This window comes from Dipodomys spectabilis, unplaced genomic scaffold (assembly GCF_019054845.1).
Source record: "Dipodomys spectabilis isolate Male_0828 unplaced genomic scaffold, ASM1905484v1 ptg000471l, whole genome shotgun sequence".
NCBI lineage: Eukaryota > Metazoa > Chordata > Mammalia > Rodentia > Heteromyidae > Dipodomys > Dipodomys spectabilis.
In genome coordinates this window covers 496,597-518,374 of record NW_024871148.1, presented here as the reverse complement: position 1 = coordinate 518,374, position 21,778 = coordinate 496,597, and positions in this window count along the sequence as shown.

Sequence of the window (21,778 nt, the reverse complement as noted above, 5' to 3'; positions counted from 1 at the left end):
CCTGGCTGGCCTTGAGTCACCTTCCTCAAATCTCAGCCTCCTGAGTAGCTAGGATTATAGGCATGAGCCACCCATGCCCAGCAGTTGATGTTATTTCTATTTAGAGTTATTTTTATAATTATAAAATGTCTGCAATTGTGTCCTGTGAGTTTTCCTCAGTGCCTACCACGAAATAGACTAGGGGAGTCCTCATACCACCAAAGGCTGAGTTTCTGAATAAACACTCACTTCTCTGAGGACAGTAAGTACTTGTAAGCATTTTGGGAATAAACTGGATTATAAAATGAAAACCAAAAACATTGGTACTAAGATGTAGCTCAGCAGTGGAATAGTTGCCTAAAGAACATAAGACCCTGGAGGAAAAGTTTCCTAAAGCTTAGAATGTTACAATTTTGTATGAACAAACTTCTTTCTTTTTTTTTTTTTTTTGTCGGTGGTGGGGCTTGAACTCTGGGATTGGGCATTATCCCTGCACTCTTCAGCTCTTTGCGAGAACTTTACAGCGTGAGCCACATTGCCACTTGTGGTTTTCTAGAGGTTTATTGGAAGTAAGAGTCTCCTGGACTTTCCTACCCAGGCTTGCCTTGAACCGCCATCCTCAGATCTTAGTCTCCTGAGTAACTAGGATTTTAGGTGTGAGCCACTGACGCCTGGTGCGTGAACAAACATTTTAAGATTGATTCTAAAGAAAGAAACTTCGAACATACTTTTGTACAAATAATTTATTGGAGGTAAGAGTCTCCATTAGTGCCATGGTTAAGGCACTAATTCAGAAGTATTTTTTCATTGGCTAGTTTCTTAGTTTATTTATATATATACATTGTTAATTTATATATACACATTATTAAAAACATAGCTTTGAAGTGTACCTAAGAACATATGTGCTCATGTAAAATTATACAAATGCACAAGCTTGATATTTTTTTCAGTTTGTTGGTACCATAAATTAGGTGGGGTTTGTGTACTGTTGTTTTGTTCTCTGTTTTTGGAGGATTTCTCTCCCCTTTATCCCCCTACCCCCCTTTCCCCACACTTGAACTCAGCTTGCTCTTTCTTGGCTTGGTTGTTCGTAGCTGATTTTCTACCACTTCAGCCATACCTGTAGACTGGCTTTTTGCCAGTTAATTGGAGATGTCATCTCTCAGGCTTTTCTGCCTGGATTGGCTTTGAAACTTCGTCTTCTAGTTCTCACCTCCTGAGTAGTTGGGATTACAGATGTGAGCCACTGGGGTGCCTAGGGATAAATTACTTTGGTTGATGTATTCTTTCTGTTTTTCTAAGCATGGGATGATCTACTATAGTATTTCAATGAATGTCCTGGGTCTGAAGTAAGGTATACAATACATATGCAAATCTCTATAGTTCTAATGAGATGTAATCAATTCAATACATGTTATAAGTGTAATAATAGTCAATAAAATAATGAATGAATAATACAAAAAATAAAATAAATACACTCAAAGAAAATTGCAATAAACATAAGTATGTAGATATTAATCATTATTTCAAATGTGGATGAATATTACATTAACAGTGCTAGGGATTGAATTCAGGCCTAGGGAACAGGCCTGAATTGCTTGTCTTCCAAGAGGGTGAGTTTCCCCATCCCCACCACCCCCAGTGAATTAGAGTTACCCAGACTCTGAGTTCAATTCCCAGGCCTGGCAGAAAAAAAGGGCACGAATTCCAAGCCAGGGAGCTTCATTAGTATTGTATGTATGCATGTATGTATGTATGTATTTATGTATGTATGTATATAAATATAAATATAAATATATATATATATCATGGGACTTGAACTCTGACCTTGAGAGCTGTCCTTGTGCTCTTCATCTCAAGGCGAGCGCTATAATGCTTGAGCCACAGCACCACTTCTGGTTTTCTAGTAGTTTATTGGAGATAAGTGTCTCACAGACTTTCCTGCCCGAGGGCTTTGAACTGTGATGTTCAGATCTCAGCGTCCTGAATTGCTAAGGTTACAGGCATGAACCATAGCTGGCGCCAGGCTATTTTTAATATTTTTAAATTATTTATTTATGTTTTTATTTTTTGCTCAGCATGAGGCTTTAACTGATATCATGGCAACTCTGCCTCAGCTAACATCACCCTAGGCTGGGATGGTGCAGCCTCTGGACACACAGCCCATCCTGGGATACTAGGCCTCGGGGGCTGACAGGAAAACAAAATAAAAATGGCACCAAAAAAGCCAGGAACCACCCACAGATGGCAGTTTCTTGGTTTTCCTTCCTTGCATGGTGACCATCCTGGGTCCAAATAACACTGCTGCAACCTGTAGGTCATCTGGCATTGCTGAAGGCTGACAGGCTGTCAGCTAAGCCATAGGCCAACCTGCACACCTAGGCCCTGAGTTTGAATCCCAGTCATGCTACTTACAAAGGGCTGGAGAGCCTAAGAAACTATTGTTTGTCCATAGGAACACCAGAGAAATGTGATCAATGTCATGGTTGGATGAGTAGTTCATCAATCAGTCTAGTATAAATTTAGACCCAATAATCACAGAACACAGATTGATTTTAATTCATAGTTTATTATGCATTAAAAGAATACTATTCATTAAATGGAGTCCTCACTAAAGACCTGAGAATCTGTATGAACATAGTATATGTCATTTAATTCCACATAGACATCACTGGCAGTATCAAAATATCTAAATATATATTTACATGTATACCATCATCTGCATAGAAAGGTACTGCTATTTTGGCCAAACCTGTGGCTCCATCCTAGGTCCTGGGATCCATTTGGCAGCTGAATGGACTAGAGGCTGCCATGCTGACGTTCACCCATTCATGAATTGGGACTTCTTGGCCCTCATTTCAGGTACCAGCATTGCCAAAAATTTCATCTCGGAGTAAGATTCCAAGTGAGACACCTGTTTTCTATTTCTGTGCAAATGCTGGGTGTCAGGTATGGTGTACATAATATGTGTGCAAAGCTACATGTTATGGAATAGATTGGAAAAAATGTAATAAATGATATAGGTGTACTCACAGTCCATAAAATAAAGGTTAATTCAATCAATCAATAATAATATATCACTCCAACAAACACGATACAGACTGAATATATAGATGTAAATATAAATCACATATTTAAAATGTCTATAAATGTTACATTTTTCGGGCTGGTGCTTGAATTCAGGCCTAGGAAAGAGTTGAGAAGTTCATGCATGATTCACATAGGAAATGATAGGCAAGACCTCTGGTACAACAATTATTTTTCATTAAGACTTCACGAAATGTGACAATAATAATTACATTCAGGAAATCGAGGCATTGGGAAAGATCCAAGAATTGGTAGTCACGTGGCAGATAGAATTCCAACAAAGCTTGCCACATCTTCTCTATACAAGTAGGTATTTATTAGCATACTAGCTTCAGCTTTTGACTGGATGAATATGGTGCACAAACCCCACCCCGGAGCTCAATATCAGGTCCTGGGTAGGGCCTAGATACTTAATAGCTCAAAGATGGTGTGCTCATATGGACCCATTAGAAAGTTAGGCCTGCTAGGCCTGGCGTTCAACTCCCAGCAATGCCAAAAGGTTCATCCTGATGTGAGAAACTAATCCTTACAGCTGTTTTCCTGTCCTGTGAAAGTCCTGGGCCTCATCAAGGATGGAGAATGCTATATAAGCAATTCCATAGCCACGGGAATAGGTTGTCATCCATGGCAGCACAGATATACATGCCACCATACTCAATAAAATACAAAATAACTACATTGAAAGCAAGATGCATACCACACCTGTATATAAATAAAGATCCTATGTTTAAAAGAGGTAGGCTTCATATTTTGTCCACTGCTGGGGCTTCAAATCAGGCCCTGGACCAGGCCTCACATTCTAGTCTTCAGGGATGATGAGCTTCCCCTTCCCCCACAGTGCAACGGGGTTACCCAGATCTGAGTTCAAATCCCAAGCCTGACAAAAGATTCATCCTGATGTCAGAAGCCAGTCTTTACACCTGTTTTCCTCTCCTATGGAAGTCCTGGGTCTCAGCTAGGATGGAGAATGAAAGCATAGGCAACCCTATAACCATGGGAACAGGTCATCATACATGTCAGCAGAGTTATACCTGTCACCATACTCAGTAAAAAACACAATACCTCCATGTATTAGACACAAAATAAGGAGAAGGATTGCACCGAACGTAAGATGCTATCCACACATATATGTCAATACATATCCTATGTTTCAATTATGAATTTATGCCTGTTTATGACATAGCTCCTTAGTTACTCACAGGCCGGTGCCCTCACCTTGACTCTTTCGCCAATTGGGCCTGCTAGGCTCTCAGTTCAAATCCCAACACTGCCAAAACATGAATCCTGATGTGAGAAGCCCATTGATCCACCTGTTTTCCTGTCTGGAGAATGTCCTGAGTCTCAGCTAGGATGGAGAAGGTGTAGGAAACTCTATAAATATGGGAATAGGTTGCCATCCATGTCAGCACAGTTATATCTGTCATCATATGCAATAAAATACAAAATGCATCCCTGACTAAGACACACAATAAAAAGAACAACTACACTGAAAACATGATGCATTCCACACATGTATGTGAATAGAGATCCTATGTGTAACATAGGTGGGCATATGATTTTTGCCTGAGCTGGGGCTTCAATTCAGGCCCTGGGACCAGGCCTGACTTTGTAGTCTTCAACGATAATGAGCTTCTCCTTCCTCCACAGTGCAACAGAATTCCCCAGACCTGAATTCACATCCCAGCTCTGGCAGTAAAATTCTTAGCTAGGGTGCTTCATTCATCATTTTTCAATTTTTTTAATATTTTTTTGCCAGACTTGGGGTTTGAACTCAAGTTGTGGCAACTCTGCCTCAGGTCTGATCATCCTAGGCTGCGGCCTCTGGACCCACAGCCCATCCTCAGATCCTAGGACCCAAGGGTTTGTAGGAAAAAATAAAAAGCTGGAGGAGAAAAAAGGGGCGGGAAGTTCCACCTGGCGCTTTTAGATTTATTTTCATTTGAATGTTGACCATGGTGAGACTGAATCCGGTGGACTGCAGATTGAAGGTGACCTGGTGTGGCTGAAGGCCTGCTGGCTATCGGGGGAGCCACAGGACAACCGGGCAACGGAGGCCCCGATGTCGAATCCTGGTCAGCCATCCTACATTGAGGGAATGGCAGGAGTTCCTGAGATACTCAATTCCTGACCTAGGAAGAGCCGTGAAATGTGATCAATCTCTTCCTTGAATGAGTAGTTCCTGAGGATTCGAGTAGGAAATGATAGTCAAGACTCATGGGGTATCGATTATTTTTAGTGAAGAACTGATGAAGTGTGACCATAATCATCACAGACATTAAATAGAGGCATTGGGGAAGATCCAAGAATCTGTAGTCACAGGGTAGATTGGATTCCATCATAGGTCACCATCTCTCCCACTCTATACACATAGGTACTTATTTGCTTACTACCTTCAGCTTATGAATGGATGACTATTGTGCTTCCCCTGCCTTACCCCTGGGACTCGATCTCAGGTCCTGGGAATGGCCTAGCTCCTTAGTGGCTCACAGGCTGGTGTGCTTACCCATTTGCCTATTGGGCCTGCTAGGTGCTAAGTTCAGATCCCAGCAGTGCCAAAATATTCATCCTGTCAGAAGCCAGACGTTGCACCTGTTTTCCTTTCCTGTGTGAGTCCTGGGTTTCAGCTAGGATGGAGAATGCATAGGCCACCCTGTGGCCATGGGAAAAGGTTGTCATCCATGTCAGCCCAGTTACACCTGTCATATATACTCAAGAACATACATAATACATCCATGAATGGCATGCAAAATAGAGAGGATAACTACGCTCAATTCATGAGGCAGTCCACACATGGATGTGAATATACATCCCATGTTTCAATGATGCATTGAGGACTCTTGTGGCCTCCCTGGGGCTTGATCTCAGCTCCTGGGAACAGCCCAGCTCCTTAGTGGCTGACAGGCTGGTTTGTTCATGTGTACCCATTGGGCAGTTGGGCCTCCTAGGCCCCGAGTTCGAATCACAGCACTTCCAAAAATTCACCCTGATGTGAGAAACCATTCGGTGCACCTGTTGTTCTGTGCTGTGCAAGTTCTGGGTCGCAGCTAGGATGGAAAATGCATAGGTAACTCTATACTAATGAGAATAGCTTGTTATCCAGTTCACCACAGTTATATCTGTCATCCTATACTCAAGAAAATACACAATACATCAATGAGTAAGACACCAGATAAAGACAATGACTACACCGAACCCAAGATGCCTCCCACCCATGTATGGAACTAGAGATCCTATGTTTAAATTCTGAATTTATGACTACTATAGTGCCCACCGGGGCTTGATCTCAGGTCCCAGGAAAGACCTAGATGCTTAGTGGCACATGTGCTAGTGTGCTCACCATGACTCATCCACCACTTGAGCCTGCTAGGCCTTGAGTTCAAATCCCAGCATTACCAAAAGATTCATCCTGATATGAGAAGCCAATGGTTGCACCTGTTTTCCTATGCTATGAAAGTCCTGGGTCTCAACTAGAATGGAGTATGTCATATAGGCAACTCTATACTCATGGGAATTGGTTGCTAGCCATGTCAGGATAGTTATGTTATCACACTTAGTAAAATACATATTGCATCCATGAATAAGACACGAAATCAAGAGAATGAGTACACTGAATGCAAGATGCCGCCCACCCATGTATGGAAATATAGCTCCTGTCTTTAAATTATGAATTCATGAGTATATGACGCCCGCAGGGCATGAGCTTAGGTCCTTTGAACGGCCTAGCACCTTAGTGGCTCACAGGCTGGTGTGCTCACCTTGACCCATTCCCCAATTCTGCTTGCTAAGCTCTGAGTTCAAACCCCAGCAGAGCCAAGAGATTCATCCTGATGTGAGAAACCAATGGATCCACATGATTTTCTGTCCTGTGAAGGTCCTGGGCCTCATCGAGGATGGAGAATGCTATATAGGCAACTCTATAGCCATGGGAATAGCAGCACAGATATACCTGCCACCATACTCAATAAAATACAAAATACATCCATGAATAAGACTCAAAATTAAAAGCAAGATGCATACCACACCTGTACGTAAATAGAGATCCTATGTTTAAAAGAGGTAGGCTTGTTATTTTGTCCAGTGCTGGGGCTTCAAATCAGGCCCTGGACCAGGCCTGATATTCTAGTCTTCAGGGATGATGAGCTTCCCCTTCCCCCACAGGGCAACGGGGTTACCCAGATCTGAGTTCAAATCCCAGACCTGACAAAAGATTCATCCTGATGTCAGAAGCCAGTTATTGTGTCTGATTTCCTCTAATGTGGAAGCCCTGGGTCTCAGCTAGGATGGAGAATGAAAGCATAGGCAATCCTATAACCATGGGAACAGGTTGTCATCCATATCAGTACAGTTGTATCTGTCACCATACTCAGTAAAATTCACAATACCATCATGAATTAGACACAAATTAAGGAGAAGAAATGCACCGAATGCAAGATGCTTCCCACACATATATGTCAATACAGATCCTATGTTTCAAGTATGAATTTATGCCTATCCTGGCCCTCCCTGGGGCTCATTGTCAGGTCCTAGGAATGGCCTAGCTCCTCAATTGCTCACATGCTGGTGTCCTCACCTTGATTCTTTCACCAATTGGGCCTGCTAGGCTTTCAGTTCAAATCCCAACACTGCCAAAAGCAGAATCCTGATGTGAAAACCTATAGGTCCACCTGTTTTCCTGTCCTGTGAAAGTCCTTAGTTTCAGCTGGCATGGAGAAGACATAGGCAACTCCATGGACATGGGAATAGGTTGTCATCCATGTCAGCACAGTTATATCTGTCATCATACACAATAAAATACAAAATGCATCCCTGGCTAAGACACACAATTAAAAAAACTATGATGCATTCCACACATGTATGTAAATAGAGACCCTATGTGTAAAATAGTTGGGCATATGATTTTTGGCAGTGCTAGGGCTTCAATTCAGGCCCTGGGACCAGTTCTGACCTTGTAGTCTCCAAAGATGGTTAGCTTCCCCTTCCCCAACAGTGCAACAGAGTTACCCAGACCTGAGTTCAAATCTCAGCTCTGGCAGTAAAATCGTGCGAATTCTGCACTAGGATGCTTCATTCGTGTGTGTGTGTGTGTGTGTGTTTATATACACATTCATATATATATATGAATGTGTATATATATATACACACACACTCATATATATATATATATATATATATATATATATATGCCTTACCTCTGACCATCCTATGCTGTGGCCTCTGGACCTACAGCCCATCCTCGAATCCTAGGACCCCACGGCTTGCAGGAAAAAAAAATGCTGTGAGGGCAAAAAAAGTGGTGGGAAGTTCCACCTGGTGCTGTTACGTTCATTTTCCTTTGTACGGTGACCATGGTGCATCTGAACCCGGCGACCTACAGAGTGAAGGTTACCTGGAGTGGCTGAAGGCCTGCAGCTGTTGGGGAAGCCCCAGGCCATCCAGGCAAAAAGGCCCAGAGGTCGAATCCCGGTCATCTCCCCTACATTGAGGGATTGGCGTGAGATCCTGAGATACTTGTTTCCAGATCTAGGAAGAGTTGTGGAATGTGATCAATCTCATGCTTGAATGAGTAGTTCTTGCAGGATGTGAGTAGGAAATGATAGGCAAGATTCCTGAGGTATCGATTATTTTTAATGAAGAATTGATGAAGCGTGACCCTAATCATCACAGTCATGAAATGGAGGCATCGGGAAAGATCCAAGAATCAGTACTCACAAGGTAGAGTGGATTCCATCACAGGTCGCCATCTCTCCTACTCTAAACAAATATGCATACTATCTTCAACTTATGAATGGATGACTATTGTGCTCTCCACCTGCCCTACGCCCAGGGCTCAATCTCAGGTCCTGGGAACAGCCTGATTCCTTAGATGCTCACATCATGGTGTCCTCACCTTGACCCTTTCTCCAATTGAGCCTGCTAGGCTCTGAGTTCAAATCCCAACACTGCCAAAATAGGAATGCAGGTGTGAGAATCCAATCCGTCCACCTGTTTCCTGTCTGTGAGAGTTCTGGGTCTCAGCTAGGATGGAGAAGGCTTAAGCAACTCTATAGACATGGGAATAGATTGTCATCCATGCTAGCACAGTTATATCTGTCATCATGCTCAATTAAAAAAAATGCATCCATGACTAAGACACACAATAAAAAGAATAATTGTACTGAACAAATGTATGTGACTAGAGATCCTATGTTTAAAATAGATAGGCATATAATTTTTGCCAGTGCTGGGGCTTCAATTTAGTCCCTGGGAGCAGGCCTGACCTTGTAGTCTTCAAGGATGGTAAGCTTCCCCTTCCCCACAGTGCTATAGTGTTACCTAGACCTGAGTTGGAATCTGAGCTGTGGCAGAAAAATGGTGCAAATTCTGAACTAGGGTGCTTTATTAGTTTTTTTTTTTTTTTTTTTTTTTGCTAATCAAAGGATTTGAACTCACTTCATGGCAACCCTGCCTCAGCTTTGATCACTTTAGGCTGGTGGGCTGCCACAGGCCCATAGTCGACCCTATGATCCTAGGCCCTGAAGCCTTGCAGGAGTAAAAAAAAACAAAAACAAAAACCCACACATAAAAATAGCCACAGGATGGATTTTTTACATTTTCTTCCTTTGCATGGTGACCAACCTGGGTCCAAATTACATGGCTACAAAGGGTACTTCACTTTGCATTGGCCGCGGCTAGCAGACTATTGGGGAAGCCACAGGCCTGTATGTCATCATAGGCCCTGATTTTGAATCCTGGTCCTGATACCTACCAATGGGGGAACTTCCCAAGAGACTCGTTCCTATGCATGGAAATAATGATGGAATGTGAGCAAACTTATGATTAAATGAGAATTTTCTGCGGGCATCATTCTAGTCTAAAAAAATAAAAATGAATGCACTGAATGCTATATGGAGTCAACCTATGTATATAAATACAAATCATATATTTAAAATGTACATGAATAGGATGTTTTCTAGTGCTGGGGATCGATTTCAGGTCTAAGGAACAGATTTGAATTTCATGACTTCAAGGAGGGGAGCTTCCCCTTTCCACACAGTGCAAAAGAGTTACCCAGACCATGAGTTCCGATTCCAGTCCTGACAGAAAAAAATGGCAGCTGTATACTATGTGATGTCCAATTCTTAGGTATTTCATTCTGCCTCCATTTAATGAATGTGATTGTTTAAATGCTTCATAAAGTATTAATTAAAATTGATCAGAGTCCTATAATATAATTGTGTATAATTTTATCCTAGAATCATTCAAGAACTGCCCATTCAATCACATATATCACATGGCATTGATATTCATATGGGTAGGATTGAGTTTTTTAGGATCACCTGACATTTAGAGGTGGCAGGACCAGGGTGTGGGCTCCAGCTCTTAAACCTGAGGATAAGGAAATCACTGGTCTGTCCAAGAACATCAGCAAGACCAATGATTAGGCAGGCACCAATGGCTCTCAGCAGTCCTCCTTGATACTTACTAGGCTGTGATAGGAGGATCATGGTCAAATTCAACCTAGGCAGGAAAGTCCCTGAGACCCCTGTCCAACTTCAGTGCCAACAAAGCCAGAAGGAGAGCCATGTGGCTTCACTAGTTGAAGGCTAGCCTTGAGCAAAAGCAGCTCAAGGACTGTGCCCAGATCCTGACAAGGTCAGGGACTGGCAACAAACAGACATACACAACAATCTGTGCAGCCATCCAGCTAAAGCAGGTCACCCTCTTGTCCCCAACTGGACTGGACAGAGTTTGATGAGAAAGGGGCTGCTGTCATCTTGACTCTGCCCATTTTGCCTGCATCACAGGATTCCGTCCACACCCCCATTCTTTCATGGTTCTTTCTGACCAATGGGAAACAGGAATGGTGGCCACGCCCACATTCCGTGCTACCCAGTAGCACCTGGATTCCCTCAGTTGGATGACACCACTACTAGCAGTTGAGGAAGGTAGAGGTGGCTGAGTGGTGAGCAAGATACTCGAGGCCACATTGGAGTAGAGTAAGAAATTGAGGTCCTTGACAGTGAGTGGGTGAATAGAGTATTTCCCAGACCTTGGGAAAGTGGCCAGCCCATCTTTCCTGTCCCAGCGCTCAGATGTCTGAAACAACAGGACTCCATGAGAGAGCTGTGGGCAAGAAATTACCACAAGAACACTGGCAGAAGAATCCTCCTAACACATCTGCAACATTCAAGAAAACTAAGAACATGAAAAAGTGAAGAATCCCCAAGACAAACGCCACTGGGGAGTGTGATTCAAAGGAGAGTCCAGCCAAATGTGATCTGACCATAGGCCTCCCCTGCCTTTGGATACAGTCACAGCCACTAGGGTCCAGAGTGTCAATGGTCCCGATAACACCAAGGATCTGCAGAGGTGTACTGACATGTGGTGCCCACCCTGGATCCCAGCAAAAGAAGAAAAGAGGTGCTCTGTGCCAAGATCCAACCACTGAAGCAGGAAAAGACAGACCTGTAGGATGAAAGGGAGTAAGAGAGGGAGAAGATAGCCCAACTGCATGTAGCAATGAAAAGGGAGCTAGAGATCCACAAGGCACCCATACAGAGGTTGGTTTGGGCAGAAAGTGATTTACAATGTTCATCAGCCCGTGTGCAGCAGGCGACCGATGACAGAGAAAGGGAGCATGAAGCTCTCACCAGCTGCCTGCAGACCGTAGAGTAGCACATGGCAGAGCTGGAGATGTTGGCTTCTGTGGTCATTGATCACAGAATGAGACCGAAATGTTCTTCGAACAGCTGAATGATGTGACCCTTCAGCTGGAGGAAATAATCAGAAGCTTCAATGACTTGGAGCAAGTGAACACTGAGTTGCAGGAGAAGCTGGAAGCACACTGGACACAGTGGAGCAACATGAAGAGCAGAATCTGCAAGTTCCAACAAGCACTGGAGGGGCGTAAGGTACTAAAGGGACTACTGGATAACCTGAGCTGCGAGACACCTTCACAGAAGACCTGAGCATTGAGAGGTCCATGCAGAAGGAGAAAGCCCGGCGGCTGACCCAGTGGGTGAACCATCTGACAGAGGAGAAGAATCGAGGGGCAAGGCAGGTGTTTGACCTAGAGAAGGAGCTGGGGAAACTGAGAAGGAAGCTGGCAGAGACCTGGCCCACTTCGGGACCATCTCCATCCAAGTGGCAGGTGCAAGCCCAGACCTACTGCACGCAGATGGAGTTGAAAAACCTGGAGGAACAAATTCACATCCAGGTCCAGGAAAACCAAAGTCTCCATTTCCAGAACATGGAGCAGCAGAAGCAACTGTGGAGACTGGAGGAGAAGGCCAAGGATCAGCAAGAGATCTGCAAGATCCCACGATGCGCATATGTGCAATGGACAGATGGAGGAACAGCTGGCCCTGCTGCGGGACGCTCTCCACATGGTGAGCAGTGAGAAGGAGAAGCTAGCCAGCATTTTGGATTCAGAGAAGCAGGTGAAGAAACATCTGTGGGAACAGCTGGACCACACAGAGGAGAAGATAGAGGAATGGAAAGAGGTGGCTGAGAGAGAAAGCCAAGCAGCTTGGGAGCTGCAGGAGTGGCAAGAGCAGTCCATGGCCCAGCTGCAGGAACTCAGAGCCACCTATGAGCTGCACATCACCTCCAATGAGCAGCTGAGCTCTGAGAGAGGCAGCTGAAGAGGCAGCCTTGGCGGCAGCAGTGGCAGGGGTGATGTTGGCATCGGCGGAAATAGGTCTGGTTGTGCATGAAGCAGGAGCTGAGTTGTCTGCAGCTGAGGGGCACGAGAGGTCGGGCTCACCCTACCATACGCCCTCAGACCCCGCCCCTCCCTCCGTGACCCTCGCCAAGGTGCCGCGTTTCAAAAATGGCACTGCAGGCCTAGACCCCGGGAGCCTCTCTTAGTTGCCCGGCTGAGATAACGCACCCCTGGCCGGCTTGTCTCAGTGACCCAGTCCAGGTCCCTGGTCCTTGGACTCGGGGCCTGCCACACCTGGAGCCACTGCCTACAGCTTCTCCCAGCAGCACACGTGAGTGGCCACCCTGCGGGCCCACACCCTGGGACCCCATTGCCCAGCGAACCCCTCGACCCCTCCTCACAGCCTCCACCATTCTGCGGACCCGGACCCGTGCCTCCCGCCTCCCCTCTCCTGTCCCACCTGTGCCTCCCCTGCATCCCACAGTGCCGCAAATGCACCCCAGGGATGGGGGGTGGGGGTGAGTGGCAACCCGAGGATCCCTCTCATGTCCCTAGTGGCCAGTGTCCAAGGAAACGGGGAGATGCAGGGTTGGGTTAGGAGGGGGCGCCAGAGAGCTCCTGGCCCGGAGTAATGGAGCCACACAGCCACCCATCTGCACCCTTCCTCACCTTGGTGGGAACCTGGTGGGTTCAGTCAGAGGTGGGGAGCAGCATCTCCAAACCTGCCTTCTCAGGTCTTTTCCTTTTTTCTGGGGGTGGGGGTGTTGGATGCAGAAGATAGACCCCCTCGCTGTTTGAGCCCTTGTCCTCTATGCTTGGTCACCCTTTCACCTGAGGAGGGTCCCAGAAGAGTGCACTAGGGAAATGAGGGCACTGGGGGTCAGATAGAAAATGAATATCTGGGAGGAACACACCCCTTCCCCCACACACCCAGCTTATTCTCCCCACCCCAGCTGTCATCAGTTCTCACAGGGTGATCACATTTCCCAGCTCTGCCAGAATCTGCTGGTGCTCCCGGTCCATCTGGTCTCCTCATCCTCCCTAAGAATGCGCCAAGTTGCCCAGAAGCATGTAGGCTGGAAGTAGGAAGTCCATCCATGTATGTAACATTTAGGACCCCATCCATTTCCCCAACACCGCCCCCACACCAGGTCAGACACCCCTCTGGGGGCACCATAAACCCCTGCTTGTTATCTGTCCTGGCTCTGAGGAGCCACCTGTCTCAGGACTCCTTTATCCAGCATCCTGGCCTAGGGTTTTGATTTATGTGGAGTTAAGGTTTGTTGTTCCCAAGAGGAAGATTCTGGCCCTGGAGAAAGGGAGAGTCAGGGTGGTTCTTTGTTATTAGAGTGGTGCTCCCCTTTGGTGGGATCCCCTGGTTCTGACAAGGGAACCCCATGCCCCAGCTTGTACATTGTGCCAGATGAGGAACTGACAAACTCAGGAGAGGCACTGCTCTGAGTCTGTGTGTGTGTGTATGAGAGAGAGAGAGAGAAAGAGACAGAGAGGGAGGGAGGGAGGGAGGGAGGGAGGGAGGGAGGGAGGGAGGAAGGGAGGGAGGGAGGAAGAGAGATCATCTTTCACCTTGTACAGCATGACTGTGCTCAGGTGAGTCATCAGTTGGCAAATTGCAGGTGCTGCATGGACCAGTCTTCTGTCACAGGTCTGGATTTGTGTGTGTGTGTGTGTGTGTGTGTGTGTGTGTGTGTGTGTGTGTGTGTGTGTGTGTGTGTGTATGTGTTGGGAGAGCAGGGAGATGAGAACAATGGAAACATATTTAAGTCACCATGTCTAAAAAGAGCAAAAGCATTTTATTTGTGTGTATGTGTATTGTTCTTTTGTCATCAATGCCAAGTATGATCCCAGCCACAATTTTCGTTTTCTCCTTCACTGTTACATGAATCGTTTGGGAAGGTTTCAGTAGATGTTCATTCCCACCTCTTTCCACCTCTCACTTCTCCTTTCCTGTAGCTCACAGTAGCTGCTGGGCCTGTGTGGGTCTCCCCTTGGAGGTCTGTGTGAATCACTGACCAGTGTGGACACCTGTCTTTCTGTCTTCAGGCTGGTGAGGCAAGTGTGACCACAGCCACACTCATACAGCCAGACACCCTGCTCTGGTGTGTAGAGTTGGAGTTAATTCAAGGGTTGGGAATGTGTCTGCCAAACATAATTAGAGAATGAGATGGGGGGAGTAGAGCAGAAGATGTGAAGCTAGGAGGGTCTGGTGGGTGGCGAATGGTGTGATATGGCAGATAGTTCCCCACAAACAAGGATGAGAGGGGAACCTTACCCAGGGCTTTCGCGGTGTCCCTGGGCATCTGGGCAGGGGTATCCAGGCCCCCACTGGTGGCATGGATTCCTTCCTAGGGTAGTGCACTGGTGGGCAGTCCTCCCTGGAGTCCTGTAGACTCCAATCTGTGTCCCGCCTGGGCTGTTTCCAGCTGGTCAGTGGTAGGCAAGTGCATTCTCCTGCTGAAGCCTGCACGGTATCAGGCCATGGCAGTTAGCTAGTGCTGGCTGAATGCCAGTTTCTGAAACCTGCTGTAGGCTGTCTGGAAGGAAAAGGGGACCACTGACTTTGGAAGCCTTTAAGTTTGATTGGGACAACTGAAATGCCAGTTTTTCCAGGAATTTTTCTTTAAGCTGGCAATTACTACTAATGAGTGGGATTCTGGGTCAAATTAGATGGACCATTTCAGCTGCCAAACAATAATGTTCAAAGCAGCACAGGCAGAGTTCCCAAGCCAGATCGTCTCCTGTCATGAACATCCTGCTTTGACTACCTTCCTCCAGCAGCTGCTGATTCTCCTCTGGTTCTCTCTAGGGTGACCACCACAGTCAAGGACATCATGGGGAGCAGAGATAGTGACCTTGCCATCCCCAGCCAGATGGGAACAGAGATGATTCCCAGCACCTGCACTGGAATCTGGGAGATTCGGAGAACCGGGATGCCTCAAGGATCCTTTCTCTGCAACATGAAACTTGGGGGCCGGATGTGGTGGACCATCCTGTCTGGCCCCAGGGGGAGGAGAGGAGGCCCCTTGAGCCAGGCTTTCACCTCACGTGCCTCATTCACACCTGAGGGAGAAATTGAGTGCCAAACTGTGGATTAGCCTCTGGACAAAGTTTTTTGAGAAGAGAGGCATCGCAGAGGCCCCAGAATCCAGCAAGTACATCGTGGCTCACATCCTCAGAGCCAAAAGAGTTAAGTGCAGTGGCACCAGGAGGGCAGGGTGAGGGACGAGGGAGAACTGTGGAAGAGCTACTTCAGGCTTCGACACCTTCCCCACCAACCCCTCCACCCCCAGGATGCTTACCTGAGTTGGATGGGAGTTTTCTGTAGTATTGTCATAGAGAGATGTTCATTTATTTATCCAACAAACCATTACAGTGAGTGCCAGGTCCAGGCGGTCATAGACAATGAAAGGTTCCAGTGCTGGTTCCACAGCACATGAAGAAATCTTGGTTTGAGCTGGATGCCGGTGCTTCACACCTGTCATCCTAGCTACTTAGGAGGCTGAGATAGGAAGACTGAGGCTTATGTCCCAGGAAGAAAAGCCTGTAAAACTCTTATCTCCAACAAACTACCAAAAGTAAACACCAGAAGTGGATGAGTGGCTCAAGCCTTGAGTTGGCCTTGAGTAAAAAGGCTCAAGGACAGCACCCAGGCTCTGAGTTCAAGGCCCAGGAGTGACATAAAGAAAGGAAAGAGAAAGAGGAGGGTAGGATGGAGGGAGGAAAAGGAAGGAAGAACGGAACATGCAAGCCTTGGTTTGGAGTCCCTGAATCAAGGGAGCCAACCATTCACAGTCTCTGTGGGGACAGTTTCAGAGCCTAAAGCCAGTATGTAAGACCAAGCCACTGACCCCTCAGCAACTTCATGACATCCAGAGCTGTGTGGTTGCCATCTGCAGAGGGAAACAGCCTTGGGTAGACCTTAGAGCTCAGGGTGTGTCACCAAATTTCAGTCTCCCCTGGCCCACCGAGTTTATTTTCTAGTCAGATAAGAAGAAATTGTCCAAGGATAGGGAAGTATAGGCTGAGGGAGTGTCAAGAGGGGGGTGGCAAGGGATAAGGAGGAAGATGAAGAGGGAGGACAATCCCAGGTCAGGTGTGTCAGGCCATTGGAGCCATGACCTACCTTAACAACTTAGACCATCAGTGACTGAGACTTTGACCCAGCCACATGGCTGTTAAAAGTCCTGGCACTTTGGGTTCACCATTGACCAGCTGGCTGTCATCCACTGCTGGATGCCTGTGTGGTACATCCTTGGGGACTGGGACTTTTGTTGGCTCAATCTGAAGATGACACCCCCAGTGTTCATTCCTCGACCAGAGACAGACATAAGCCTGCCACTGGTACAGGACATCCAGAGAATGAGGGGGAAAATCAGACCCATGTTGCCCCAAGACTTCCTCTAGGGGACTGTAGGGCCCCATGACTGCCATTCTCAGAGATAGAAGTGGGACCCTTTGCTTGCTCAACCTTTAGTCTAGATGGCAGATCTAGGATTCAGAGAGGGCTGACTGAAGGTGGGGCAGGGCTGGGTAGAGGCTGGTGGGAAAATCAGAGGTACTGAGCTCTGAGCAGGGTTGTTTCATTGAGGATACTCATAACCCAGGAACATTCCTGGGATAGATAGGCCTTTTCTCCTTCCCGAGAGAGAGGGACCTACAGCCCTCCAGTCTGCATCCCTTGGCCAAGAAATCCTTTCAATCCCATATCTTGTGGCTGGATAACTAGACCTCAACTGACTGCCCAGTGTTGAGGGATTTGAGTCCTTGATGAGGTCACGGGATCCTCAGTATGAGATTGTACTTGAACGTCCTGACTTGGTGCATGGTCAGTCCCATCTAAGACTGCCATGATCTAGGACATAGAATCTAGAGAATGGGCGTCTATTCTGTGAGTCTGGAGTATTATGTGTTAGCTTTGAGCTCCCGTGTGCCCTGCTTCCCTTTCTTGGGTGGGTCTATGCTAGAAAAAGTTTATAACTAGGGCCTGGGTCCCATCCCTTGTGTTATGCTCAAAGCTAGCACTCTACCATTTGAGGTACAGCTCCACTTCCAACATTTTTGGGTGTTTAGAGATAAGAGTTCTCATGGACATTGCTGAGAAGGGTGCATCCAACTGCAGTCCTCAGATCTCAGTCTCCTGAGGGGATAGGATGACAGGCTTGGAAAAGTATCTTTGGCCAGGCTATCATCCTAAGTACTCAGGAGTGGAAATCTGAGGATCACGGTTCAACTCAAAGCCAGCTTGTGCAGGAAAGACCCTCATTTCTGTTAGGGGGGCTGGCTGCAGAGGAAAGACCCCAGACCTGACACCTCCCGGGGGACATTTGTTCTTGTGACAGAGCCAAGTCATTGCTGTGGATAAGGAGGAAGCCGCCATCAGACTGACCCAGAACAATGTTCAAAGATAGGTAGGCTGTTGAAGTATCAAACACACTCATGTCTGCTTCCCACTCCCAACAAGGAGGTGCAGTGTGGGTGGCACAGCCCTGGGCCTAAGGGATTATAAATGGATGGTGGCCGTCAGGAGCTTGTGACTCCCACCCATCATCCTGGCTATTCAGGAGTCTGAGGGCTGATGGTCGTGACTCAAAGCCAGCCCGGGCAGAAAAGTCTGTGAGATTCTTATCTCTCATAAACCACCTCGCCGCCCCCCACCCCCCGCAAACCCACACACAAAAAAGCCAGATGTGGTGGTGTAGCTCAAGTGGTAGAGCCTCAGCCTTGAACAAAAGAAGCTCAGGGATAACACCCAGGCCCTGAATCCAAGCCCTAGGGTTCACACAATCATAATAAAATGAACAGTGTACACCTTTTATCTGACTACCAAGAAAGATGGATTCAGTCTTCTAGCTGGCTGGTACTTCTACCCAAAGGTAAGGGGCTTCCCTTGATGTTCCCCTAAACCTCTCCTTCTCTCCATTATCTGTCCAGGCTTTGGTTGCAGGACAGAATTCGGATCATCCCCCTGGATATGACCTTAAGTACCTTCGCCCATCCACCTTCCTTGGGGTCAGGATCCTAATGCACTCCCTGCTGGGAGGATGAGGCACCACAGATATAAGGGTAGGTATCCCTGACATTCACACACACACACACACATACAAACACACACACACACACACACACACACACACACACACAAATAGCCCTAGCCAACTCAGACTAACCTTTTCCAAAGACACTTTAGTTCTTTGGATTAACTGACCTAGGAGAGAATTTTGATCCCCAGTAACTGATCATTTTAACTTGGGCTTCCTAGTTGACTGGAGATAAACAGGAGCAAAAAAAAATAATTTGGTGCCTGTCACCTGGGGCTCAGGCTCATCCCTGTCATACTGGCTACTCAGGAAGCTGAGATCTGAGGATCACTATTTGAACCCAGCCATAATCTGAAAAGCCCGTGAGACTCTACTCTCCATGGAACCACCAAAAAGCCAGAAGTGGAGCTGTGGATCAAGAGGTAGAGAACCAGCCTTGAGCAATAAAACTCAGAGAGTCTGCTCCTAGATCCTCAGTGCAAGCCCACACAAAGAAATGTCCCTGTCTTATGACCACAGACTGCCTGGGCTTCGAGTGCCCTCACACGGAGTGTGATAAATCACCTGTCCCTGGGTGGTGTATCAGGGCCTTCAGAAATCCAGTAGTGGAACCCAGTCCTGCCCCTTTGTGCACTCTCAACCCACACTGGCCAGAAGGCAGAGTGTGACAAAGCCGGCAAACTGCAGAGCAGAGAGGCTCCAGCTCTGCCAAGGTGATCATAATGGGCTTCTTGGAGGCAGCACTTGAAAAGGGGGTCCTGCTTAAGAAGGAGGATCTGACAGGAAACACAGAGAGCAAAGGTGCTGCAGATGATGGACAGCATAGCAGAGCATGTTCATTTCCAGCCAGGGCTGCAGTGAGAGACTCGGTACAGTTGTGTGAGTCTTAGTATAGATGTACAAGACTGCCCCGATACAGTTCTCCAAGAGACCTTAGTGACATGTGGATGGCTATGCCCTGAAGCTCTTAGTAGATCCATCCATGCTTTGTGTCTCCTTCTTTGACAGAGGGGAGCTGGACACTCTTCTTCCCTGGGCACCCCTGGACCCAGTTATCAGCAACCCTCCCAATGTCTTCCACCAGGATATGGAGCAGCTGGCCCCAGAAATCCGCAGGTACCTGGTGAGTGGGGCGTGGGGATACAGGGCAGGCCCCAGAACTCCTAGTGGGTCTGATCTTCCCTGGACGACCAGTCCATCCAGAGGAGGCAGATGGGAACTTAGAGAGGGCTAGTGATGTGGAAGGGGCTCTTTAAAGCCTATGGCCCTACCCAAATTCTCAGCCTCCCTTTGCTGTCCCTGAGGGAGGTAGAGGAGTGTTTAGGTGGTAGTGTCTAGAGGAGGACTAGGTGGAAATTCTGAAGGATGAGACACCATAAGCTGTGTGCCAGTGGCTCATGCCTGTCATCCCACGCCTATCATCCTGGCCACTCAGGAGGCTGAGATCCAGAGGATCTCATTTCCCAGCCGAGGCAGGAAATTGTCACGAGAGGCTCATCTCCAATCTAACTGGAAGTGGAGCTGTGTCTCAAGTGGTAGAGCACTGGTCTTGAGGAAAAATAGACATCAGAGAGAGTACCCAAGCCTGAGTTCAAACCCCTCAACCCAAAAGAAAGAAAGAAAGAAAGAAAGAAAGAAAGAAAGAAAGAAAGAAAGAAAGAAAGAAAGAAAGAAAGAAAGAAAGAAAGAAAGAAAGAAAGAAAGAAAGAAAGAAAGAAAGAAAGAAAGGAAGAAGAAGAAAGAAAGAAAGAAAGAAAGGAAGAAGGAAAGGAAGAAAGAAAGGAAGAAAGAAAGGAAGAAAGAAAGAAAGAAAGAAGGAAAGAAAGAAGGAAAGAAAGAAAGAAAGAAAGAAAGAAAGAAAGAAAGAAAGAAAGAAAGAAAGAAAGAAAGAAAGAAAGAAAGAAAGAAAGAAAGAAAGAAAGAAAGAAAGAAAGAAAGAAAGAAAGAAAGAAAGTTTGTAAGAGATGGTAAAGTAGTAGGGGTGCTGTGGTTGGGAGATCAGGTGCTGGCCTCACTGTACAGACATTTCTAAGAACTCCCCAGGTTTGCCCCAGTATAAAGCCACAGCACAGTGGGCAGTGCCTCACCAAGAACTCCAGAGGTCGTGGCCTGTGGCAGGCAGGGACTGGATGAATGGTAGCAGGTGTGAGATGGTAGAGGCTGAGATCTGAGGATCGCGGTTCAAAGCCAGCTTGGGCAGGAAAATCTGTGAGACTTTATCTCCAATGAACCACCAGAAAGCCAGAAGTGGCACTGTGGCTTCAGTGGTAGAGCACTCACCTTTAGCTGAATAGCTGAGGGACTGCGCACAGGCCCAGAGTTCAAACCCCATGACTGACAACCAAAAATAAGGTAGCTGAGATTTCTGCATAGTGGTGTGTACATTTAGGAAATGCCAAGCTATGTTATGAGCCATTCCAGACTTGTGAGAGGCCCTGAGTTTTGTCTACAATTTGTGTGAGGATAGTAATGCCATCTTCTTGGGGGTGGGATGTTCAGTGTGCCCAGGGACTGCTGAGGCCTTGGGCTACCTGTGTGTGTGTGTGTGTGTGTGTGTGTGTGTATTTCCCTCATCTTCCTCTGCCCCCTTCCTGTGCTGCCTCTTTCTGACCTCGGATGGTGCTCCTCCTCCACACTGCCCTTTAGCCCCCTATCAGGGTCAACAATGAGTCCTAAATTGCCAGAGGCCTGGATTCCAGCTTTTCTTTGGGGCCCAAGTCTGGCCTGTACAAATCTTTTGTGCCTCCAGGGGATTCTGGGTCAGCAGGGCTGGCTGGCATAAGTTCTCCTCTGCCTCTGGGGGGGGGGGCCTTAGTCATGTGATGTTCTGTCCTTTTCCTCAGCTGGGCCTCTGGCTCATGTCCCTCCCTGCATGCTGGCAGTGGTGTGGGGGAAGGAGAGTTTGTGGTGGCTCTGGCCAACTCGAGCTTGATAGCTGACTGAAGGCTGCCCAAGCAAGGAGGATCCAGGGTTACATGGGATTTGAGGTAAAGGTGGCTTGGAAGTATCCATC